Raw genomic sequence first — 10,485 nt, 5'->3', positions numbered from 1 at the left:
GGAAAAAGCTAGGTTGTATGGAACGGACGTGGAACAAAACCAAGGCTTAGAAACACCTGGTGGCATACATTAGCACTAAACACAGGGAAGACAGAATTTACCCGCTTGCTCTCATGATGTAAATTTCTACTTAGATCCTCTCAGCACCCAATTTTTATTCTTAAGGGTCTTTAAGTCCCTCTTTTTCTTGTGCAATCTCTAGTAAAATGCCTTCTTTGTGTCAATAAAACATACCTATGTCCTGAGGCAAGGGTCAAAAAGGAGTATGCCTAGAGTATTCGAGGTATTTGGGCAATGGCCAAGGTTGCCTGAAGTTTCTGCTTAGGTTTCCTTTCTTTCTTTCTTTTTTTTTAATCTATCCCTTCATATTAGGGCTTTTCTGTGGTAATAAGATAGAGTCTTAAGAGTATCCTATTTCCAGGCTGAGTGGCACCAAGTAGAAACCTTTTGGAGAGAAAAACCTACCAGCAACCAGTCCCTCTTGTCTGAAAGAGGTTAGATTTTTTTTTTTTTTACCATACTAGGAGGGTACAGTCAGAACCAGGCTTTTTAAGGAACAGTGGGCATGTCCCATCAGAGAGAGACGGATGGGACCCACACCATAGTTCATTTGTTTTGGGTGAGATTGTTCAATGGACATTCAAAAGTTGGTCCACTACAACTTAAAAGTAAGGGGAAGCTACGAATGAAGAGCTGTCTTGTTTGCCCGCTGGTTGGCTGGTTGGTTGATCATTGTATTTCGTTCTCAGAAAGGACCGAAATGACATCATTATGCTGGAGTCAAGTTACTGTGTGTCTGACTGGCTGATTAGACCAGTAAAAGCTTGGAATGCTCTACCACAGGGTGGGTACAAACAGTCCATGGGAACGTGTAGCTCTCTATCCACTGTGCCGCCTAGCTGCCCATTTCAATTGTACTTGTACAATAACTGTCTATGTGACCTAGAAACTTTCCTACTTGGTCTATCGATTAGGATCTGCCACTCAGGTCCTTACCTTGGCTCAGAAACAATTTGGCTCAAGGAGGGAGTTCAGCCTCCAGGGTAGTCCTCTGAGAAGAGTTCTTTGGAGAGGCAGTCCCAGGGGTTGGAGGCCCTTATTCAGGTCTCATCCGAGTTTGTCAATTGTCGAGATAAAAATCTGCAATAAAGAGAAATAGAAGCACAAAGGTCCAACTCTGATCAATTAGCAAGGCTGGCAATTGCCTGGGACCCCCTCAATAGCCAGGGATCTACCTGCCAGGAAGAATGGCATTTTAGACAGTTGGTTTCATAAGGTCCAGCAATGCAAATTAAATTAAGATTGTGATTGGTCTATAGCGGAGGTGAAGGGTGGGCTTATATTTTGCTTAACTCAGAGAGGAGATTTCCAAGACCCAAGTCAATGGGAAAACCAGAGTTGGCTAGCAACCTCTGGAAAGCCTCGTGGTGGGCAAAAACTCACAGAGGGCAGCGTTTGTGCTCGGGCACTACCTACACTAGAGAGGTCCAGGGCTGGGCAGAGCACCCCAGGACTAGGTCTGCTCATTATCCCTTTTCTCCCTCTTCCCTTCCAGGGTGAGACATTGTCCAGGCTCCAGCCCAGTCTTACCGACTCCACCGCTGAGGCCTGTACAGTTAAATCTAAACCTAATCCGTTAAGTGTTGATGCTAGTCGTTAGATAGTTCTCAATTCATAAATAACCCAGAATAAAGTGGAGCATCAATTTTCAATTTCACATCTAACAGGAAAGTTTTTTTTTTGGGGGGGTGAAGGTGAGATTTTAGCTGAGGTTTGAAGAAGCCTGGAGACCCAGGCGAGGGGGCAGGACTCAGTCTGCTGATCATTAGCCTTTGAGAAGCTGTTTCTCCTCCCCTGATCTGGGAGGACAAAGGGAAGGGGCTGAGTTCCTGGAAACTTCCAAGTCCTCGAGTTTTCCTTGGTAATGTGGGGCTGGGGGAGGTTCTGAAGGAGACATTCAGGGCCCCTGCAAGAGGCATCGGGTTATGAGTTCAAGAGTTACCATGGAATAAAATGCAGTCAGGTTGGTTTTCCCCACAGTTCACTATGGACAGTCTTATTATCTTTATATGACAGTTGAGGAAACTGAGGCAAACAGAGGTGAAGTGACTTGCCCAGGGTCACCCAGGTCCTAAGTGTCTCAGACCTTCCCGGTTCCAGGCCCCGACTCCATCCCCTGAGTCACCAGACCCCTCTAACTAGGGAGAGGTTTCCCCCTCCTTGGGGGGAGTCCCCCTGCTCCCCCAAAAGAAAAGAGTCCTTGGAGTGTTTCCCAAAACGCCCAGGAGGAAAGAGCAGATCCCGTGCCTTCAACCAGTCAGCTGTCAGCCTCTGCCTCAGTTTCCTACTCTGTAAGAATGGGATGATAACAGCCCCACTTCTCAGGGTCCTCTGGGGCTCAGTGGAGCAAGAAGCACACATTAGGCGCCTACTGTGTGCGGAAAGAGGGGCCCTGCCCTCCAGGCGCTTACCCTCTAAAGGTGGCCTGCCCAGAACAGAAAAGGGGGTGGGGGGAACGCCCCTGATCCAGGGCCTGGCGGTGAGTGACGTCACAACATCCCCCCTCCCGCCCCTGACTGAGAGGACTACGGATGGAAGCCTCCAGGCCTCCCCCCAACCGATGCCTGCGCAGTGACGTCACGCCCCCCCTCGGCCCCTCCTCCTGCGGCAGCGGCAGGGCCCAGGGCATGCTGGGAACCCGGAGGTGCGCAGGCGCAGCTGCCCGGAGGACCAGGCTGTTCATTCGGCTGCTTGTTGTTGGGCCGCGCTGGTGAGTGGGGGAAGGGGGGCAGGGAGGAGGGTTGGAGAGAGTCAGTGCGCAGGCGCGCCCGGCTCCCGGCTCGGTGGGGGAGCCCCTCCTCCCTCCCTACCATCCCTCTCCCCCACCCCCCGCCGGGGCTCCCGTAGACGCGCCACCCAGCTCCGGGCAGTGTTCGTGGGAGCTGCGTGCGAGCGTGCGCGCGGCTCCGAGTGTGGGACTGCGCGTGCACGCGTGTGCGTGACGCGGGGAAGGGCTGGCGCGTGTCAGCTGGACCAGGCCCGCCCCCAGGCCTGGTGTCCTGCTGCCCTGGGATGTCCCGGGGGCCGTGGAAGTCCTGCTGGAGTCAGGGAGGCCTGAGCCTGTCCTGACTGTGTGACCCTGCCTGCCTCAGTTTCCTTATCTGTACGGTGGGGGTGCCAGCAGTCCCTCCCTCTCTCCCCCCCAGGTGGTTGGGAGGATCCGATGAGATCTTAGCACAGTGCCTGGCATACAGTAGGTGCTGTATAAATGCCGTCCAACCCCTCATTTCCCTGGAGGAAGAGTGACAGCATCTGAAGGAGGGGGGTGAGGGCTGGGGCTGGGGGGCAGAGGGAGCAGGGGAGCAGCTGGACAGCTCCCAGGGGGCCAGGGGACTGGTCACTGTCCGGGCATCTGGTCCTTCCCGGTCCTGGGCAGCCCTGGGCGGCTGCTGGCTGTCCTGGCCCAGCCTGCTTCTGTCCCTTAGTCAGGAGCAGAGGAAATGATCACAGCTGGCGCTGCCCTGGCCCTTTGGGGGCCCCACCATGGCCCTTTGGGGGCCCCACGTACTTTACAAATCTCAGGTCCTGGATTCCTGGCAGCAGCCTTGTGAAGGAGGTGCCCCGTTTTACAGATGGGGAAACTGAGGCAGCCAGAGGGGAAGTGACTTGCCCAGGGTCACCCAGCCCATAACTGCCTGAGGCCCCATTGGACTCAGGTCTTCCTGCTTGCATCCCTGTTCCCATTCCCGGGATTCAGATGAAGGCCCTGTGATCTTGAACCCAGGCTTGCTGGTGCCCCAGGGGCTGGCTCACTGTGAATGGAAATGAAACCTCAGTGAAGGAGTATTAGATTAGCAAAGCCCGTCACGTGCTTGGGGTCCTAGAAGGGCCTTTCTGGCCCCCCCAGCTGAGGCCCAGGCAGGGAGACTGACTTGCTCCCAGGGACAGTGGTGAAAAGTGGCAGGGACAGGATCTGAACCCAGATCTCAGCGGGCAGTGGGTTGGCTTCCCGTTGCTGTGTGTTGGCTTCCACGAATGTAACACGTATGTGCCAGCAGACATGCATGTGCACGCTAAGGAAAGCACAAGCCACTGTGTGAAGGGACAGGACAGTTTTAGAGCCATTTTCATTGAGGAAATTCTTCAGGCCCAAAGCTGCCTTTGTCTCGCATGCCCTTGGGGAGAAGTGCCCTGGAGTTGGCCCTGGCTGGCTGGCTGGGGGAGACCTTGGGCCCTGGGCCTCAGGCCTGTCCAGTGTGGCCCATAAAGATAAAGAGCCCAGCCGGGGAGGAGTTCCCCAGAACCCTTCTGCAGGCTGGGCACAGGAGGGAGTGCTCAGGATGATGTCATTAGGACTCCCCTTCCTGACCCTGGGGGAGAGGCTTTGTCCTTGTGGAGAAATACTGAAACTTTTTACATTGCTGCCACTTTCCAAATGAACCAGCACAACCTGGGGAGGGCCGAGGGGTTAGTGAGTGTGTATTAAGTGCTTACTGTGTGCCCCTCACTGTGCTAGGGATGCATGTGCCAGCAAAAAGAAATAAAGTCTCTGTCCTTGAGGATCATGCATTCTGAGGTGGGGGGAGAACACCTGGAAAGACAGGGGAAAAGGGGAAGACAAGGAGGAGCCCTTGTAAGGGCCTGGTGGCCTATGGGGAACGAGGGACGGCTGGACTGGGCCCTTCCCCCAGTGAGAGAATGGGCCAGCGGGGCTGAGGCGTGAAGATGTAGTCAGAGAGTGGAGGACGGCTGGGCTGGGCCCTTCCCCAGAGTGGACGCTCAGGTCAGAAGCCCCCAGTGGGAGAAGCAGCCACCATTAGTAGGCAGGAGGCAGTCTGGGATGTGTGTGAACACATACCTTGTCACTAGCTCTGATCTTGGGCACAAAAGAGACGTCATCACATTTCCCCAACACCAGCTTGTCTCCCGTTTCCAGATTCTCCTACCACTGCCATTACCCAGTAGCCTCTCCTCCTGGGAGTTTCATTCAGGTCCTGTTTTTCACCCAGTCCCATTTCTGGTAGCTGTCGTCTGCTAACCTTGGTGGTGTTCTCCTTTCTTTCTCAATTATCTCAGTGCCTGGCCCTTAGTCTTTCTGTCCACCTGAACATACACAGAAATGCTCCCTCCAGTATGCTAACTTTCAGTGTCCTCATTCTACTCATTTTCCTTGTCCTTCTCTTCTGCTTCACCAAAGCTATTCAGAAAATGTTCATACCTGTGCTCTGGCTGCCACCCATAAGTGTTCCACTTCAGGCTTCATAGATTCCTATAGTTTTTTGTCCAGTTATAATCTTATCACTTCTTTTACTCTGCCTTATAACCCTAACCACGTTTTCTGTCCTCAATATGGTCATCAAACCCTACACCTTTCTCTACATTCCTTGGCCCTCCTTTCCGTCTCTTGACCACTTGGCCAATCATTTACAGTTTATATTTTCATCTTCACTCTAGTCCTCTGTTCAGTTGTCTATCACTCATCATGCCTTGCTAGTGCTCAACCTTGGGTTATTCTCACCATCTACCATCTAGACTCCTAGTTACATGTAGCAGAATGCTGCTGGAGAATGTCACAAAAGTGTAATGACTGGGTCATCTATATATTTAAGTTACACAATCCATACTGAGTTGTCACTGAAAAAAGGCAAGTAATTCCCCTATCCCACATTCCACAGTATTTACTCCAAAAATTTTCATACCCCCTTAGAGCTGTATAGCACATACTCTTCACACTTTCCAAATTGAGCAACTTTCGTCTATATAGCATCAAATGGAAATTATTAGAAATTACGTTCTCTCAAAAATTCACTGTGACAGCCCTTACCCACTTGCTATGTGAAAGCCTCAGTGATAAGTGTTGGGGGATATGACTGCAAGAGCTGTGATTGTGCTTCCCAGACTTAAAAGAGGAAAGAGATTGGGAGGTCGTGGCATAATGATGACCGGAAAGCAGCAGTCAGGAGATTATAGTTGGGCTGGAGATGAAAAATCTCAATCAGTGCCTCTGGATGGGAGCTGGAGAGCTAAATGAAGGCAGAAGCATGCCATGAAGGCGGCCTCAAGGACCACTTCTTGTTCTTAGAAGGCTAGTCAGAGTACAGGGAAGCCATCTAACCTCTCTGACTTCCTTGTTCAGACCTACCTGAGACCTGCAAGCACAGGATTTCTGGGAGACAGCGATCCCAACTAAAAGGGCTGCTGCTTCCAGCCAGGGGTCTGCCAGGAGGTGTCCATTGCAGCTTGCCTAGAAAGGTGGGCCATGTGAGAAGCAGAAGAGGCAACAGGGACTTCATTGGGCCAGACCCTCTATGAGAGGGTCCAAGAGGTCCCAGAATCATCCTTTTCCTCCAGTCCCACTCAAGGCCAGCACTTTAGGTCCCTGCTTTCCTCTCTTCCCTAGCCCTGACCTTCATCAGCTGCAATTCCATGGCCATGGAAATGACCCCTCTTTTGCCCTGGCCTTCTAGTACACCACCTTCTGCCCCAGGGCCCACGTTCCACAGGAGTTATTACCCACTGGGCTGGTCATCCCTTCGAGGTCCTTCTCCCTCATCTGTCCATCACCTCTCACTCTCCCGCCTTCATCCTGCTCTGAGTTGTAGACTCATCCATCTGAGCAAAAAGACTGCTTTAATAAAGTTTGGCAGTAGACTAACCCAAAGGAGTGGGCCCTATAATTTGAGGTCCTGGCAACAAATGGCTCGTGGGAAAATTGAGATTCTGTGTGATACTATTTGTAAACGTAAATCCAGTTTTGATGGTACTGAGTTTGTCCTAAATTAAATTATAAGGTGGTCTTATTTAAAGTCACATGTGTTCTCATCCTAAGATAATTGTGGGGCAGCCAGGTGGCAAAATGGATAGAGCACTGGCCTTGGAGTCAGGGGGGCCTGAGTTCAAATCCATCCTCAGACACTTGATACTTACTAGGTGTGTGACCTTGGGCAAGTCAACTTAACCCTGATTACCTCGCCAAAAAAGCAAAAACAAACAAACAAAAAAGATAATTATGATATTTGAGCCTCTATAGGTATATCATATCTTAATTCAAAATACACTTAAATTTTGGCGTTAAAGCAATATGTTTAGAAATTACAAAGATAAGAAAATCATCTTTGGATCAGATATACTCTGCACTGGTATCTGAATGTAATGAACGTCAAGTTGAGAAATGGAGTGTAAGATAATTCAGAATGCAGTCAGCTGAATTGATGTTATTTGCTTAGCAACAAGTTTTGTTTCGAATCTTTTTTGTCAAAGCATTAAGATTCGCTTTAAATGTGTATATTATTATGCTTCTAATTTTTCTTTTATTGTGATTTTTTGGAAACCATTGTGTAAGAAATATTGTCTATTTGGGGAAAAAATTCCTAGAGACTAATACGATTGTATCCTTGGGATATTAACTCCTCTTTTGAGCTAGATGCTGTGAAATGGTAAATTAAGCTGCTAGAGAACATGGTTACAATATTTAAAAACTGTTTTGTACCTAATTAGGTTGATTTTTCTTAAAAAAAAATAATAATAACTTTCAGTTTGGGAAAAGTACGAAAGACCTTGTAAATCTTCCTCATCTGGGAAGTTTGGGGGTAACTTACCTAGCACCTTGGAACTTTTTGGGCAAGGTCAAAAAATCTTACCCGCCTGGGCAGGAAGTTGCTGAAAGAAAGTAATGAGGTGGTTTATGAAGATTATACAATTCTACCTAGAATATTATGCACGGCAGTTATACCTTTGAGCCAATTCAGTCTCAACAGACACCAACCTTGATTTAAAATGGGACCCCTTCCTTGAGTACAGTTGATACTGTGAGGTTTCAGAATGCAGAAAATAAGACAATGGCTCGGATCCTCTTGATTTGGAGATTCATTCGTGATAATTGAGGAGCATTTGGTAAGCACTGATTTATGCCAGGCAGTGTTCTAAGTGCTGAGGGGTTCATAGCCAGTTGAAACAGCCTCTGCCCTCGAGGAACTCCCATTCTAATGGATTTGGTCATTGAAAGAAGTCAACAAACTTTTATTAAGAACTGGTATGAACCAAGCAACTCATATACTCTTGGGATGCCAAGAATGGAGAAAGAAAACAGGAGACAATTTGCAAATAACTATATACATCCATAATCAGAAACTAGGAGATACAGTGGATACGGTTCTGGGCCTGGAGTCAGGAATATCTGAGTTCACATCTGGCCTCAGACACTCTCTAGAGTTGATCTCAGTTTTCTGTACTGTAAAATGGTGGCATTAAGACCTACATGACAGAGTTAGTGGCACTCAGTAGATGTTTGTTTCTACATTTACATGTGCATATGTGCATATATGTATATTTGTATGTGCATATGTATATGTGTGTATGTATAAATGTGGTGAATTGCAGGAAATCAAGCAGAGAAGGTGGACCAAGAAAAGCTTCTTGCAGAAGATGGGATTTTTAGACAAGGCTTGAACAAAACCAGTGAAACCCGGAGGCAGAGACAAGGCGGGATAGAATCGAAGGCACAGGGGAGGAGGCAGACGAGCCAGTGAAAATGCAGAGTCAGGTCACACAGTCACCTGTGAGGAAGGACAGAGAGGCCAGGGTCACTGGATCCTGAGAACATGGAGGGGAATAAGGAGGGAAAGGAAAAGAGGGGTGGAGGAGTGGGGGAGGAGGGGGAGTTCTCAGGGGTGACCAGCTTTGGGGGTGGTAGCCCAGGTGGAATTTGGAAGCCTGGGAGGAGTCGAGGGCAGAAAAGGGGTCATTCCAGTGGTAGTGGCATTCCAGACGATGGAGGGCAGAGCATGGGGGAGAGGGGCAGGCAGTGTCCTTTAGTCCTAGCCTTGGGTTCCATTGGAGGAAAGCCTTGATCTTGGGGTTTCAGATGGGGCAGGGCAGGGTTCGGCTCAGCTCTTGGTACTAGGAGGACCCAACCCTAGAAGGCTGACTTAAAACTGGTACCCTTGAAGCTAAGAGCCCTACGCCTTCTTTCCCTGGAGCTGAGATCTCTTTCCCTTCTTCTTTTCCAGCTGAGATCACTCTGCTTTCTTTCCTTGGAGCATAGATCTCTCTGCCATCCCTTGGACCCAAGATCTCTTCACCTTCTGGAAATCAGCTCTGCATGCGCACGTCCCAGGTAGGTCTCAGGGAGAACCCCTCCCTGCCCCCAGCTTCTGCTGGCTGCCCTTTCCATTGACCTTGTCTTATCTGTCAGAACCCTGGGTAAGTGTCCTCTAGGTATTCTAGGAGCAGGCTTCCCTCCCAGGCCTGGCTCCCAGGGCCGTTCCCTGTCGATGCTACTTGTCCAGGCTCCCCATCACATCTGAAAGGTCCTGGGGTGCCATCCCCACCTTTACCATTGAACAGCTGCCCCACCTTCATAGGATCAGAGGGAGGCAGAGCTCTGGGTCTAGAGTCATTGGCGCTCTGACTGGTCTCATCCCGTTTGGGTTCCCAAGCCCCTCCTGCCTCTTGGGTCTCTGTAGGATGATGGGGAGGGCAATGAGGTCAAAGAGAAGAAGTCACAGGCAAATAGTCTTTGTTTCCTAATCTGGCCCTACCTGCTGCCCTCCTTGGAGTCTCTCCCCTGAGGTCAGGAATACGGCCTTTATAACTCCTTGGAGACCTCATCCGCTATAAATCCTTGTAGGCCAGCCTACTTCCTGGGAAGGGAAGGGAAAGATGTCTGCCCCTCTGGAATCCTCTCTCCCCTGCTCAGTCTACAGAGGATCCAGGGCTCACCAACCAGGGAGCCTGAAGCCAGAGGAAATGGCCCCTGGGACCCAGAGACCCCCAGCCCAGGTGAGTGCACTCTGTCCTCAGACTTGACCCACATCAGCCAAGGAGGCCATTTCCATCAACACAGAGGATCATCTTTGAGGCTGGCCGGTTCTCTTACCTATGGATTGTTTCTTTACAAAAACTGATATAAAACTGAATACAGTAATAACCACTGTGCCCTGCTCTCTTCTCTCTTTTGAAGTGTACCAGTGGCACTTTTTTATCTTGAGCACTAACCCCCCCCCCCCCCAATTGCTACCCTCTCTGTGTCTTTTAGGTTCCCCCTCATTAGGAGTGACTGACAAGGGTGACCACTTCACTCAGTCTCTGTCCCTAGGCCTCGTGGCTTTGCTCTCTTCTTGCCTGCCTATCCCCCCTCCCCCTACATACAAGTCCTCCCCCTCCTATGTTTCTTGTGCCCAGGCTCTCTCCTGTAGTAGCTGTAGGTCAAGGAACACCCCTTCCCACCTGAGTCTTGTCTGGACAGGCCTGGAGCAGAGGCTTGAAGGCTCCCCCACCTCTGGTCCTGGACTGTGTTGTCTGCAGAGCAGAAGTTGTCCTCCTGGTTCTGCCTCAGCTCGCACACACACCTTCCCAGGTCTCTCTGAGTCCCTCTCGTTTACCATTTCTTAGGTCAAGTCAGCAAGCATTAGAAAGTGGCTCCTCCGTGCCCGGCACTGTTCTGGGTCTCGAGAATCGGCCAGTGCTACGAGTCAAGGCTTGAGG

At 50.2% G+C, this 10,485-nt stretch overlaps 1 pseudogene; it reads left to right on the top strand.

Annotated features, from left to right (window-relative positions):
- Positions 1–2,712: 2,712 nt before the first annotated feature.
- The window catches only part of LOC114041527, a 21,339-nt pseudogene continuing 13,566 nt past the window's right edge, over positions 2,713–10,485 (top strand).

Source organism: Vombatus ursinus, unplaced genomic scaffold, assembly GCF_900497805.2.
Source record: "Vombatus ursinus unplaced genomic scaffold, bare-nosed wombat genome assembly UNPS02014175.1, whole genome shotgun sequence".
Lineage (NCBI taxonomy): Eukaryota > Metazoa > Chordata > Mammalia > Diprotodontia > Vombatidae > Vombatus > Vombatus ursinus.
The sequence above is the reverse complement of the archived record's forward strand: the minus strand, read 5'-3'. Positions and strand labels throughout refer to the sequence as shown.